This window comes from Puma concolor, chromosome B3 (genome assembly GCF_028749965.1).
Source record: "Puma concolor isolate L17-30 chromosome B3, mPumCon1.1.hap2, whole genome shotgun sequence".
Classification (NCBI taxonomy): Eukaryota; Metazoa; Chordata; class Mammalia; order Carnivora; family Felidae; genus Puma; species Puma concolor.
Window position 1 is genome coordinate 15,483,527 of NC_141672.1, and position 15,047 is coordinate 15,498,573.

At 48.2% G+C, this 15,047-nt stretch overlaps 1 protein-coding gene and 1 non-coding gene across 3 annotated transcripts in view; one reads left to right on the plus strand and one right to left on the minus strand.

The window, feature by feature from the left end:
- The window catches only part of FOXN3 (forkhead box N3), a 301,023-nt gene that overhangs the window by 40,552 nt on the left and 245,424 nt on the right, over positions 1-15,047 (plus strand). The window contains exon 1 of one of the 2 annotated variants that reach the window (XM_086709046.1): positions 14,655-14,776. The exons of the other annotated variant lie outside the window; for it this stretch is intronic. The gene's annotated coding sequence lies outside the window, so the exon portion shown is untranslated. Of the gene's footprint in view, positions 1-14,654; positions 14,777-15,047 lie in introns of those variants that run through there. 2 annotated transcript variants of the gene reach the window in all.
- Positions 7,269-7,372, minus strand: LOC112856549 (U6 spliceosomal RNA). Its single transcript, XR_003223122.1, has one exon. It is a non-coding gene; the product is annotated as a U6 spliceosomal RNA (small nuclear RNA).

Consider the following 15,047-nt stretch of genomic DNA (forward strand, 5'->3'; position numbering starts at 1 on the left):
TGAAGAGCCATATGGATTTTTTTTTTCAATCACAGATGATTCCAAAGGTTAGGAGATATGCTGATAACATTGCCGTTAGAAACCAAGGGGTGGGGAAGATTCGGATAGAAGTGCTGTGTCCGACTGTTAACAAAACAGAAGTCATGACAAAGAAATACACTGAATTTGGAGAGGTGCTTTGCCTCTCGGAACATGCGAACGATGTTTATGCTTCAGGTCTTTGTAATGTTCTTGTGAAACACAGAACATTGCAGGAAAACAAAAAAACCCATTTTGAAGATGGAGGAGCAAGGACACAGAAGGTTATGTTGACACAGTAGTTAGTTCTGGGACAGAGGTGGGATTTGAATCCAGAGTTTCTTATGTGCCTTGGGATACAGCACTTAGGGCTGCAAAGAGGTTGATGCTTGCTTCTGCCGGATTCCAAACGGACGCTAGCCACGCAGAGTGGGAGCTTGGGGCTTCCTGGATCAGGATCCACACAGCTGTTTTCATTTTCACAAATGACTTCCTTGACCTACAGGGCGGGCGGGGGAGAGGAATAATCAAAATACTCTGATAGACAGACTCATTTGGGATAGAGTTTGCTGATTTATTTGTTTTTAATTTTTTTTTTAATTTTTTTTTCAATGTTTTTATTTATTTTTGGGACAGAGAGAGACAGAGCATGAACGGGGGAGGGGCAGAGAGAGAGGGAGACACAGAATCGGAAATAGGCTCCAGGCTCCGAGCCATCAGCCCAGAGCCTGATGCGGGGCTCGAACTCACGGACCGCCAGATTGTGACCTGGCTGAAGCCGGACGCTTAACTGACTGCGCCACCCAGGCGCCCCTATTTGTTTTTAATTTTTTAAGTGTTTATGTACTTTTTGAGAGAGAGAGAGAGAGAGACAGAATGCGAGTGGAGGAGGGACAGAGAGAGAGGGAGACACAGAATCCGAAGCAGGCTCCAGGCTCCGAGCAAGCAGTCAGCACAGAGCCCGACGCAGGGCTTGAACTCACGAACTGTGAGATCATGACCTGAACCGAAGTCGGACGCTTAACTGACTGAGCCCCCCAGGCACCCCTATTTTGATGATTTATGTTAGGAAGAGCAACACTTTTCCTAAAAGTGTGTTTTTTGAGGTTAACAGTATATCTTTAATGCATGCTTGTATGAAAAAAAAAAAAGACATTTGGAACATTTGGAAACCGCTATGGACTTTTACTTTTAACTGAAGATATTTATAGACAAGTCAAGCAAAACAGACTTGGTGCCAGAGACACAGATTTGGTGTGGGTCACTGTTTATATGGAAAGATTGGGTTTTATGCTGCGTCCTGGGAGATGGGGGGGTGTTTCCTACTCTGGAAGATAGAGATGCTAGGGAGTTAGTTGGTACTTCTCCAAATTCGGCACTACGTGGCATTTTTCAACAGAGACGATGTTAGGAGGAGACTGATCAAAGTTCAAGAAGATGCTCTATACTGTGTGGGGTTGCGAGATATCAAATGAGCTTCAAGTCCGGCCCTTAATTCCTCATTGAGACACCTACTGAGGGATTCTACAATTTCCTCTTAAGTCATGCACTCACTCCATGGAGGAAGTTCACGCTTTTCCATCTCCTAGATCACCGGGGGAGGATATAAGATCACAGGAGGAGAGCCATTTGGCAGTAGGGATCCAAGGCCGTACAATGTGAGTACTCTGACCCCACGATTACACTTTTGGGAATTCGCCATAGGGACGTAGAGCCACACGCACCATGTATGAAAGAGGCTACGCATCTGATATGGGGCACAGGGGCAGAACACTGGAGGTGACGTGCGTTTCCAACAGAATGAGAGTGGCTGAGCCATTGGTTCTTCTACATAAGGCCGTGCAGGCATCCACTCTTTCCGCATTTAAAAAAATTTTTTGTTTTTAATCTTTATTTTTGAGAGAGAGACAGCGTGTGAGCAGGGGAGGGGCAGAGAGAGGAGGAGACACAGAATCCGAAGCAGGCTCCAGGCTCCGAGCTGTCAGCACAGAGCCCGACGCGGGGCTCAAACCCACAAACCGTGAGATCGTGACCTGAGCCGAAGTCGGACGCTCAACCGACTGAGCCACCCAGGCGCCCCTTTCCGCATTGTTTATTAAGGACCTACTATGTGCCAGGCACACAGAAGGGGCGACGTCGAGGCTGATGAGGTTTCAGCCCACCCGAAGCTCAAAGTTTTATCGTAGAAACAGATTTCATACCCTGTGAAGGGGTAAAAGGAAAAAAATGCGGGGCACCAAGTGTATTTACAGTGTGATCTCACTTTTGTTGTATGAATAGAAAAACCTGGAAGACAGTCTGAATTAACAGAGGTGTAGAAAGAAGCTTTGGGCCATGGGGTCATATCCATGCATATCTCCCCCCCCCCCCCCCGCCTTTTAATTTCTAGTTTCCAAGTTTTCCACAGTGACCATTATGATTTAATTTTTTTTTTTTAATGTGACTTTGAGGGTGGAGAAAAAGAAGTGAGCAGACTGGCTTCTAGCTCTTGAGTGAGTCAAAGAAATGTCTTCAACAGCTTGGGGGGAGGGGCCTCTGAGGTCTCCCACTCAAGGTTGCAGATCCCAGGCTCTTGTCTCTTCTGAGGACACTGGGGGCTTGTGCCGCTGGGTGGGCCTGCTGGGAACTTTCGCAGAAGGCAGCACTGTAGCTAGGCTGCTGACGCCCAGTCCCTGGGCACTTTCAGTCTCCAGAGCTCTGGTCCTCTAGGAATCTGGTGATGTACTCCGAGGGGGAAAAGAGTCTGTGTATTAGGCATATGGTAATCAAATTAAGGAAGTGCCTGTCACCTAGCAAATAAAAAAAAGCTGCGATTGAGTTGGATTATCTTAGCCACATGTCACTGCACCCCAAAAAGCAAAGGACGGCAGCCTGACTTATCCGGTCCCGGTCATGGTGTTCAAAGCATTTTGCGGGAGTTTTCCTAGTTGAGGCTCCCGAGGTGGGTACTCATCACCCCCATTTCTTTCCCTTTTAATTAGTTAATTAATTAATACTTGAGAGAGAGAGAAGTGAGGGAGAGAGGTAGAGAGAGAGAGAGAGAGAGAGAGAGAGAGAGAGAGAGAGAATCTTAAGCAGGCTGCATGCTCAGTGTAGAGCCCAGTGCAGGGTCTCGATCCCATGACCCCGGGATCATGACCTGAGCTGAAATCAAGAGTCAGACGCTTGACTGACTGGGCCACCCAGGCGCCCCCTCATCACCCCTGGTTTACAGGTGGGAACCTTCAGCTCAGAAAGCAGGTAACCTGAGCAGGTCTCCCGGGTAGAAAAGACTGTAATTCAGAACCCCACCCCCCCCCGCCCCCGTCTGCTGTGAAGCAGCATCTCCAACCTCTGCTCCGTTCTGTCTCCCACTCCAGCTGTACTGTCACCGTGCACACAGATGTCTGAGGCCCGGGCAGCGTGTGAGGGGACAGCAGCCCATCCAGGGGCAGAATGCTGGCAAGTTTGAGGACCGCAGACGCTTAGAATGGGCACAGTTATTTCTAATGAAACCAGATGCAGGGAAGGCTACCCTTAGCTGCCTTTCCTGGGGGTTATAAGTGAGGAAATTGGGGTTTCTCTCTCTCTCTCTTTCTCTCTCTCTCACATCCACACACACACGAGAGAGAGAAAATATAACCCTCCTTATGTTAACTATAAAAATCTTTCCCTCTGCTTGGGATTTGAAATTAAAGGCCAACTACTATACCTGATACACATACATCTCACAAAAGGCTGATACCTTATACGGAGACCTGACCTTTGTGGTTGAACTGTTTTTCTTGAAATGTTTTCCTCTCTCGTTCCAGCTTTGCTTACTTAGTAGGTATGAAAAACAATGATGAGACATATAGGCGATACCAGGGACACATAGATTGGAAACCGTAAGTTAAAACGAAGAGAAAGAGTTGTTTCTTTTCCCCATCGAAACAATGTTTCCATCAATATGATACATACTGTTTCCTGTGTTTCAATTTCAGTTCCTCTGTAGTTCAGATTCTTCTGATTCATTTTATATATCATGGCCAGATTAATGTTTCTAAAATACCACATTCATGATATCATCTCCTATTTTCCCTAGAACATTCAGTGGTTCCCGCTTGTCTAGGAAAAAATACAAACTTGTGGGTTTTGAACTCGGGTTCTTTTTCTTTAAGTTTATTTATTAATTTTGAGAGAGAGAGAGAGAGAGAGGGAGGGAGGGAGGGAGGGATAGATAGCTCTCCGGTTCCTTCTTAATCTGTCTTCAACTTTACCTTTCCAGCCATCTTCCCAGTAATTCCCATGAACCATCCTCTTGCCCAGACGAACCAGTCTCTCCCATGGTCCTCTGAACATACCCGGTATTTGCTTTACTGCTCAGGGAAGGAAAGAACAAAGGAAGTTCTCCCTTCCCTTTTCCTTTTTCTGAAGTCCTACCCTAGCTCTCAGGCACTATGCACATCTTGATGTTTTTTAAAAAAAATGAGTAGGGGCACCTGGGTGACTCAGTCCATTAAGCATCTGACTCGATTTCGGCTCAGGTCACCATCTCACGGTTCATGAGTTTGAGCCCCGCGTCGGGCTCTGCACTGACAGTGCGGAGCCCGCTTCGGATCCACTGCCCCCCCCCCCCCCCCCCTGCCCCTCCCTGGCTCACAGTATCTCAAATAAATAAACTTAAAGAAAAAAAAAAGATTAAAAACTGAGTAAGCATTCCTTGACTCTCCCAGCCTGGGGCGACCTGAATCACCCTTATCACAAACTGTCTGCGGTTGGAATCACCCTGCAGGGCTGGACCAGCTCAGTGCCTCAGGTCACCGCGCTCCATAAGTACCCAATGAAAACATGTCCTGTGCTGCTGGCTAACTGGGAGAGCCTCCTGTCCCAGCTACAAAATACTACAATACCCAGAGAGGACCTCTTACCCTTCAGATCACAAATAGTAATTCTTCCTGTCCTGTGTTCAAGATGCGTATGTTGGGGGCGTTCGCTTATTATTTGTCATGCATTTGCCACCCATGACTAATCCTATTCTATGAATGAAATGGAAGGTGGGGGGGGGGAGGGGAAAATATTTGCATGACCTCACAAAGCCCAGTCTGTTGGTGGAGCCTTGAACCCACATTTCCTTCTGCTAATTGAGTAGGCCGCTGTTCCTTCTAAACCATGACTCATAGGCCGTCAGGAACTTCTGTAAATATTCTGATGGCTTTTGTCATCCCCTCTTTTTTTTTTTTTTTTTCTCCAAAGGGCCAGATAGTAAACATTTTAGGCTGTGCAGGCCGTGTGGTTTTCTGTTGCAACTGTTCAACTCTGCCCCTGTAGTGGGAAAGCAGCCGTAGGCAGTGCATAACCTAACGGGTGTGGCTGTGTTCCAAAAAAATTTTAGTTGAAAAAAAGAGACCGTGGACTGGATTTGGTCTGCAGGCTGTAGGTGGCCGGCCCCCTGCTATAGAAGGTTCGCTATAGAAGGTTCCCCTCTCTGGGTTCCTCACGTTGGGCTGAAAAGTCAAGTTTAGGATCCTGAGCAGGCCCCGCCATCGTGTATAGGCCAATGTGTGGATTATGTCCTCGGCTGGGAAGGCTGGCTGGTTAGGATAAATTGGGAAGTTGTGGATGTTCAAGCAATAGACCGTTGCCTCATGAGCAGTAGACGGGATCATTCCATGAACGTGGGGGTTGATCTAAGGGGAGCATACTGAGGAGACTCTCAGCATTTGGGGCACTTAGCCCCCTGAACTAACCAGCCTGGGGGTGTTCTCCACTGTAGAGTTGCATCATCTCCCCACACCACCAGAATGTTCCATTATGCCCAAAGTTTACACCGATAATCCACAGGCTGTCCCATTTCTCACATCTGGGACCCCAAGTGATGTCTTAATTATGACAGATGTATTACAATGAGTTCCCTGGTCGCCTTGGGAAAAACAGGTTTAAAAACTAACCGTTCAAGTGTTCAGTCCACCTCCATGGCTCCCTCCTAAGGGCACCCACATACTCAAGGCAGCGCCCTACAAACAGTGCTGGAATTTTAGGGCTTTATCATTAAGGTCGGCAAGCTTGTTCTAGTTCTGATGTTCTGAGGGGGAGAACTATCGACCCCCCCCCCTTTTTAAAAATAGAACCAGCGTGAGATCTGGGACTAAGAACACAAAAGTTTTTCCACGGTCTTCAAGGAGTTGTGGCAACTATCAGGAACTCCTAATAAATTCCAGGAAACAATTTCAATGGTTTCTTTCTTTTTTTTTTTTTTAGTAAAAATTTTTTTAGATGTTTATTTATTTTTGAGAGAGAGAGAAAGAGAGAGGCAGAGTGTGAGTGGGGGAGGGGCAGAGAGACAGAGGGAGACCCAGAATCAGAAGCAGGCTCCAGGCTCTGAGCTGTCAGCACAGAGCCGGATGTGAGGCTCCAACCCACCAACCGAGGTTAACCAACTGAGACACCCGGGAGCCCCTCAATGGTTTCTTTTTTAAAAATTTTCCAAATTGTGGGCACCTGGGTGGCTCAGTCAGTTGAGCGTCCGACTGTAGCTCAGGTCACGATCTCACACTCCATGAGTTCAAGCCCCACACCGGGCTCCGTGCTGGAGCCTGCTTGGAGCCTGGAGCCTGCTTCGGATTCTGTGTCTCCCTCTCTCTCTGCCCCTCCCCTGCTCATGCTCCGTCTCTGTGTCAAAAATAAATAAAAACACTAACAAATAAATTTTCTAAATTGAACTATAGTTGACACATAATGTTACCTTCGTTTCAAGCATACAACATAGTGATTCCACACCTGGGTGCATTTTGCTGTGTTCACTGCAAGTGTGGAAAAATTTCAGTGGCTTCCTGAGAGCTTAAACTGCAGAGAAAGAAGTGGAGGAAAGGTTTAAAATTTATGCTTAGGAGATAGCAGGCTGGTCTCAGGCAGTTAATGTAAATAATGAGCAAATAATTCTTTAAGTTGGTTCTTAACTCTTGTTCTAATTCTCTTTCTTTTCTTTTCTACGTAATAGTAGTAAATACTTGCATGGCATTCAGCCTGAGCTATGCATACCTGTGGGTATTTACATATGTCAGTTTATTTAACCCTCCTCCCTGCCCACCCTCCCAGGCTGGCCCTATTACATCCCCATTTTGCAGGTGAGGACAGTAAGGCACTAAGAGGTGAAATGACTTGCCTAAGTCCTCATGGCTTGGCAAAGGCTGCAAATGGCCTGTGTGCTCACCCACCCTGCCGTCTGGCTCTCGTCTTTTATTTATTTACTTAGCTGGTTAGTTTTAATTTTACTTCCAGTTAGTTAACATAAAAATCTGGAACGCTTCACAAATTTGTGTGTCAGCCTTGCACAAGGACCTTGCTAATCATCTCTGTATTGTCCCAATTTTATATGTAGGCTGCCAAAGGGAGCACTGCCTCTCATCTTTTAAATGGATGTTATGGCAGTCAGAGAAGTTCAAGTGTGTCCCTTCTGATGGCTCCATCCCTTCCCAGGGCAGACTGAGCAGTCCCTCATTCCATCCCTCCCTCGACCAAGATTTCCAACACTTGCCATCTGCTGGGCGCGGACTCTGCCTGTGTAGCTTGCTCAGAAGGTAGCCGTGTCCCCGGGGGTCATTCTGGCTGACAGCACTATTGGGTGAGGTGAAGGCGAGCCCCTGTGTCATGTCACCTCCATGAACTGCCCTTAGCCCGGAGGAGCACATGTGGTTCCCAAGGTGCACCTGTTAACTGAGCTCACGGGACAGGTGTAGCAAATCAGAAGGCTCGTGTATTTTAATTTGCAGTGAGAAATATTACTGCCTGGAAGGGGTTTGATGAGCTTGGGATTTTGGAAGGGAAGGTTGGACGACTTGAATGTTGAGCGCCATCAGAAAAATCAGCTGGTCACAGCCCCCTGGGTATCTAGCCTCCATTGTTGCTGAGACACCAACTGTGGCGGGGGGGGGGGGGGGGGGGGGGGGGGGGCGGCTAACGCTGCCCCTCCCCGCCTCCGTGTGCAGGGTGGGTCTTGGGAGAGGCCTCACCTGTGAGGAAGGTGGAGGGGCCTCCAGTGCTCTGCCCGCCTCTGCCCCTCCCTCCCTCTCAGGACACTTTAGTTCTCTAGATTTGTTAGCACAGCCCATCTGTGATTGGGAAGTGGGCATCTCTCTCGCTCTCTCTCTCTGGGACTTTGCATATATAGACCCTCAAGCTGGTGGGGGGAGTAGAGTGGTGACCCTGGGGGGGGGTACATAATGACCAGTAACACTATTTTAATGGGAAAATCCAAGATCTTGGCTTCTGCTGCTTCCCTGGGTTCCTCACTGCTCCAAGAGGGTAAAGTACACACTGCCATGCGGCTACATCTTTTTTGAAAAGGTAATCGCTACGGGGCACCTGGGTGGCTCAGCGCGTTCAGGCTCGGACTCTTGATGTCGGCTCAGGTCATGATCTCATGGTTCCTGGGATTGCACCCTGAACCATCGGGGCTCCACACTGCTAGCACAAAGCCTGCCTGGGATTCTCTCTCTCTGTTTCGCTCCGCCCCTCCCCTGCTTATGCTCTCTCTCTCTCTCTCAAAATAAATGAATGAATGAATGAATGAATGAATGAAAACAAATAAAGTAATCTCTATGCCCAGTGTGGGGCTTGAACACACGACCTCGAGATCAAGAGTCACATGCTCCACCGACTGAGCCAGCCAGGGGCTCTCAGTTTCGTCTTTTTTTCTTTCTTTCTTTCTTTCTTTCTTTCTTTCTTTCTTTCTTTCTTTCTTTCACATAAAATGGGCTCTCAGTTTCGTCTTTTTTTCTTTCTTTCTTTCTTTCTTTCTTTCTTTCTTTCTTTCTTTCTTTCTTTCTTTCCTTTCTTCCTTCCTTCCTTCCTTCCTTTCTTTCTTTCTTTCTTTCTTTCTTTCTTTCTTTCTTTCTTTCTTTCTTTCTTTCTTTCTTTCACATAAAATGGTACCAAAACCCAGCAGGTCCTGTCCTGAGCACAGGGAGGACTGATGTGGAGGGTTCAGGGCCTCACAGGGGGCACCAGGTCCTTCAGACCCAAAACTGAGTCAGCAGGGAAGTTCATCAGACCCTGAGCATCATGCAGATGATGCAGTTGTTCTGAACGGAGAGGGAAGAGGGGGCCGGTGGCTGGGGTGGGACCTTGAGGAGGAGCCAGGTTGGGGAGGAAGGGGAGCTGAGACCACAGCTATACTTCCGCCCTCAGTTCAGGGCTCCCTTTCCTGCCGTCAGACCAGCGCTCCGTCCTCTCTCCTTGGGTCCCTCCCTAAAGCAGTCAGCCTCCCGCCCTCACCGAGGCTCGGACACGTGGACCCACTGTCCCCGTACCTGCCTGGCTGCAGCCTCATCAGCATCACCTGAACCATAGACAGACACCGTCAAAGGACATGGCTGGTCACTGACCAAGAGGTTGTGGCCCCAAGGTGACCCACCGCAGAGCCCCGCTCCTGCCCATCGACAAGGATTAAACCCTCAGCTCTGCAGGGAACCGAAATAGGGCTCTGTCCGCCCGCTGGGTGTGGGATAGCCCCTTCTTCCCGAGCCGCACTGGAGAGCTCCTGCAGCCAGAGGCCAGGAAGGCACACCCATGTCACAGAAGGGTGGCCCTTTCTTGTCTCAGCGGGAGTGGGCAGGCCAAGAAGGAGCAGAACCGGCAGGGACAGGATGGCACCTGCCTAGGCGCCCTTTGGATCAGACTGCCGGGTTAAGTCTGCCACTTTTCTGCCGGTGACTTTTGGTAGTCATTTTCACCTGCTTGAGGCCCCGATCCCTCACCTGTAAAATGGGGGCAACAGCACCTGCCTCAAAGAGCCACTAGCTGCCGGGCGAGGGTCTGCGAAAAGCTGTGACCGGCTCCCAGCAGGCATGTGTGTGGGGCAGATGCAGGTTCTGCGTGGCCTGCCATCCCTTCAACTTGGGAGCCCTCTTTGAGACAAAAATGTAAAATTACAAATATAAAACCAGGTTTAAGAATGAGCACGTATTTCAAATGATGAAAGAAGACATTAGAAAAGTACGTGTTTAAAAAGCTGACATCCCAGGGGCGCGTGCCTGGCTCAGTCGGTAGAGCGTGTGACTCTTGATCTCGGGGTTGTAAGTCCGAGCCCCACGTTGGGTGTAGAGGTTACTTAAAACTAAAATCTTAAAGAAAACACCCAACACTGACGTCCCGAACATCACAAATCCGAAAAATAGCACAGCATTGTTAGTAATCAGCTGTCTCGTGTTGGTTTGCGTGACTTCTTTTGTACATTTTTGGGGGCTGTGGACTCCTTGATCACTTCCTCAGAGGACGGTGATTTTGGAATGCCATTTTCCCTCAAGAGAATAGCAAGGTAGTACACGCACTTCTCTAGCATGGTTGGTTGGGACCTGTTTTCTATTCTTGATGGATTAGGAAGAAAAGCTTGTTTGCTTCGCAAGTGGTTATTGGTAATGCCATGTAGAGTTTTAGGATTGCAGTCAAATGTGGGGGAACCTCTCTCAGGTTTCTTTCATACCGGAGCCATAAGGTTTCGGGACATTTAAGTGTTTTTGTGCAGTGATTAAGCTTAAATCAAGAAGGTGTTCATTCACCGTTTTCTGGGGTCCCTCCCGGCCGTGGGAGTAGCTGTGTGAGCGAGGGGTGCTAATGCTTTAAGCCTCAGTGTCTGTGGATAAATCCTTCTCCTCAAAACATGTCAGTCAGAGCCCATTGGATTATTATATTTGACATTCATCTTTTCAATTTTTTAGTTTTAGGATTTCTAAAGAACGTGTTCTCATTGACAAGAAATACAATCTTGCACGAGTTCAGTGTTTGCAACGATCTCTCCTTCAGTATCGTTTGCTAACTGTCTACTCTGATCAGCCTCTCTCCTGTTGATTGTTGGGGGCATTTGATGACACAAAGCAGATAGGATGCAGCTCAGTATCTTCATCTAGTAGCTACTCAATAAACGTAGCCATCGAGACTGGCATTGCCCCTCCATTGGCTCCGATTTGGAGCCGGACACTCGGAGACCGAAAATTGGGACATTGTCCCCCGGGAGTTGGGAATGGGCCCAGCTTTGGGTCCGAGTCCGAGACCTAAGTGGGAGTCAGGTTTTGTCTCAAGTTATAACTAGAACTGCCCTCCCTCATTAGCAACGAATTCTCTACAGTTTTCTCCGTTCGTGACTTCTTCATTCAGCAGTAACATTCTGTTAATACGGCCACAGTTACCCATTAAACCATGCTTTTTATAAAACATTTTTTTTTTCAACGTTTATTTATTTTTGGGACAGAGAGAGACAGAGCATGAACGGGGGAGGGGCAGAGAGAGAGGGAGACACAGAATCGGAAACAGGCTCCAGGCTCCGAGCCATCAGCCCAGAGCCTGACATGGGGCTCGAACTCACGGACCGTGAGATCGTGACCTGGCTGAAGTCGGACGCTCAACCGACTGCGCCACCCAGGCGCCCCTAAACCATGCTTTTTAAAGAGCTCAGTGATAATGTTTAATTTCCTACGTTTCCCCCAAATCTTTTGATCCTTATCAGGTCCAGCCACAAAAATTTGTCAAAATACGGTTTTATCTGTTTTGTAACGTTAAAGGCTCTCCTGGAGGGGAGCTATCTGCGCACAGGGAAATCTGAGTTGCCTCTAACTCTGTGTGGGTATCTGCTGGGGCTGCAAATGACAGAAGGGCCACTTCCAGTGTCTGAACGCCAGAGTGTTGGCCTGTGCACTGGGTCCGAGCGGGGCCTTCCTGTTCTCTAATGCCCACCCATCACCTCTGGAGCCGACAGTGGGGTCAGTCCACACACACCACAGGACTGAAAGTTTGGGACCCTGTTGAACACTGGCATGGAAACTACCAGTGTGCATTCTGACATGTGGCCCTAAGTCACTTCGCTTCTTGGGGCTTCATTTGCCTCCTTCAACGAGGGGCTCATCCGACACTGTTGGTAAAGTCCTTCCCAAGGGTAACCTTTAAGATTTTATTTCCTCTTTACATTAATTGGTTTTTGTAATGAATAAACAAATCTTTTTCTGGCCAGTGCTGTCAGGCCAAGAATGCAATTAGTAAATAAATAGTTCTGTTGAGATTAAATGATAATTCGGGGCAGTCAGCCTTAGTGACTTTCTTCCTACTCATGAGTTGTCGATCTTGATCTAGAAAATGAGCCATGGAGGATGGGAGGGAGGAGCCCTAGAAAATGGCCGAAAAAACCAGTCCTGACTTGGTAAGCGTAGCTTTTGCGCAGAAAACCCACCTTGGTTGTTCATTCACAGGAGAGCTGGGGAGGTCTGTGTGGGGCCTCTTTTTCTTACCATAATCACTGGTAATGGTTTGCTCTGATGCTGGTATCACAAGGAAGCTGAGAGACATTGAATTTGGATCCAGAGGGAGCTGGTGTTGGCAGAAGCCAGGGAGACTCCCAATGGCAGTGGGATCAGATCCCTGTGGATAGCCGAGGGTTTCTTGGGATCGCAACCACAGACCTCAGCTTTCTGCTTCATCCACTTTTTACAGAGCCTTTGGCTAGTCTTGAGACAAGATTCCAGTCGTGGCACTGGGAAAGCTTGCAAGGAAGCATACGGGGCCGGTTTATGACGGAATGAACTCCTCGGCCTTGGTACCCAAATCTCTGTGGGAATGCCATGGATGTGAAGATCTCCGGCTTGGGTGCCGGAGAGGTGGTCTGGCCCCCATCTCCAGTGCGTGGGGCTTTGTGAAGATTCTGGAGCACCTGTGGGGGCACAGGGGCTGCCTCGATTGGGGGGGGGGGTTACCCTTCTGTCCAGGATCCATGGGGAAAAGTTAGTCTGATGGGTAGTGCAGTCAGTATATGTTCATTGTGGCTTGCTGATTCTTGAATGTGTTTATAGAGTTGCCTGAGGTTGATCTGTGCCTTGATCTAATCCTCTGTAACTGAGATTTTGGAAGACAGTTCTGGTGGGCTGGGCAGTGGTGTTTCTAAACTGGCAGGCAGTAACTACCTCACTTAGTGGGCAAAGTGCAAAAGAGAGAGTTCAGAAATGGTTTCTAGTGAAATGTCGGTGCTCTGCAGCATTGGCTCGAGGTGACACTGTCAGATCTTGACCTTGATGGCTGTGGGCTATTGAGAAAAGGTTCATTTGTTGGATTGGGGGAGGGGGAGGGAGCGGCGTGGAGAGAGAGAGAGTAGATTGATCTATGAGTTGCATAACGGACACCTTCAGAGTGCTTGTGCCTTCTGAGGGTCCGTCCAAGTGGGACATGGGGATAGACTTGGAGTTTCAGGCCTGGCCCCTGGAGTTGTCACCGTCACGAGTTATTGGTTGCTGTTGTTTTCGCAACCGTTGTGCTTCAGTGCTGGTGTATGACCATCGCCCTGGGTAGTTTGTAGATATGTTTGTCTGTTCAGTGAGTGGTGGCCATGTTCTCTGGGAGCATCAGGAGCTGGGCCTGGGAAGACAAGAAGGAGTGTCATGGTCCGTGGCCCGTTTGAAAAATGCTGCGCGAAAAACCCAAATCAAACGATCCCCCAAATTCTCCGACAAAGCAGCCCAGGGTATAGACCATGCGCGTAACGCTGCATTTCTGCGATCTTGGGAATTAGGTATGGGTGGTGTAAACAGGTTAGAGAATGCAGCGGCTATGAGGGTGGGATCTGCGGGCCCGAAACTCATGGGGTCATACCTTTTCGGTCCCGCTCTGCAAGCGTCGCCGGCAAATGGCCTTCGTTTCTGTAAGCTCAGCATCCTCATCTGTAAGAGGGTGACGGTACCTGTCTCATAAAGGTGGCGGAAGGAAGAAAGAAATCACGCAGGCAAAGCTCCTGGAGAGTTGGAAGCACCTGGGAGCGTGGTGTTGTTATGCACGTCTTATAATTCCTTGGATTGCACCAGCTGGGTACTTGGTGTTCACTGTTTTGGCTGTTGTTGTGCAGGAGCCTTGAAGATCCCCAGGCAGAGTTCACATTACCTTCGGTCCTCCCCAGGAAACTAGAGGAGGGCCATGGTGCTAAGAGCATGGCGGACCAGCCGGGTTTCCCACCAACGAAGGGAGAGGCGATCTCTGTGTGTCAGACACGTTACCAGGGAAGGACCCACGTGTGGCTGGATTTGAAAGCAGTATTTTGCCCACACCTTTCTACAGAGAGATGACAGGAATTGAGTTAGTGGAGGGCTGGAGGGCAGCTGAGTGTTCAATGGAATGCCACGTCGGGCTTTTCCATTTCTTTGGTTGGAATTGGGTTTTTACACATTGTTTGATTAAAAAAACCAACCAACAAACAAAAAACAAAAACCAAAACAAAACTGCAAGAACTCTTGCACAGAGGACCAAAAGAATGGCTTCTAAGCAAAAACATGCCGAACACGTGAAGACCAACCAGATTGCGTCGGTAGGTGGCAAAGAACTTTGCTATAAATATTGCAAGACTCCTTTCTCTACTTACAAGAAAAATCGCATTGCATTTCAGACAACAGAAATGGCTGGACAAGCCTTTAGTTCTTGTGCAAGAAACTGAAAACAATGTGAAAGATTTTCCTTAAATGGACGCGGAGCTCGGTTTGGTCTGGGGTTGAAGTCAAAGGCCCCGGTCTCCCTTTGCCTTATAGGCGTTATTTCTCATACGTTATGCAAGATTCCCCAGGCCCCAAACCATTCACTTTTTCCTGTAATCTTGAGGTGTGCCCAGGGTACATCTCAGCCTCCGACCTTTCTGCTTTCACTTTTGGTTAGTCAGAACCTCCATCTGGCGGGATTTGAATATGAGTGTTTTCTGTGGCTTTTCTGTGGCTCCTTTTCAAAGCATTCAAAGCAGTTTAAAAATACAGAATGTTCAGCGATCTGACCAAGAGCTAATGTAAGTACTTATTTGGGGACTATTTTTAAAAAGTTGACTAGGGCAGGTTTGAACCTCTTAACTCTGCGTCTTGGAAATAGACCCTAAGATTAAAAAACAAAAAAGGTTCAAGAAACATGTGACAACGTCTCCACAGTCATAATGCTTTCCGTAGTGGTAGTAGTAGCAAATATAGCACAGTCTAGAAAAACAGAAGAGCTAAAATTCTGTATTTAATATTAAACAGGAAGCTCAACAGAGGAGTCTGCAGCAACATGGTGGGTTTTCAAAC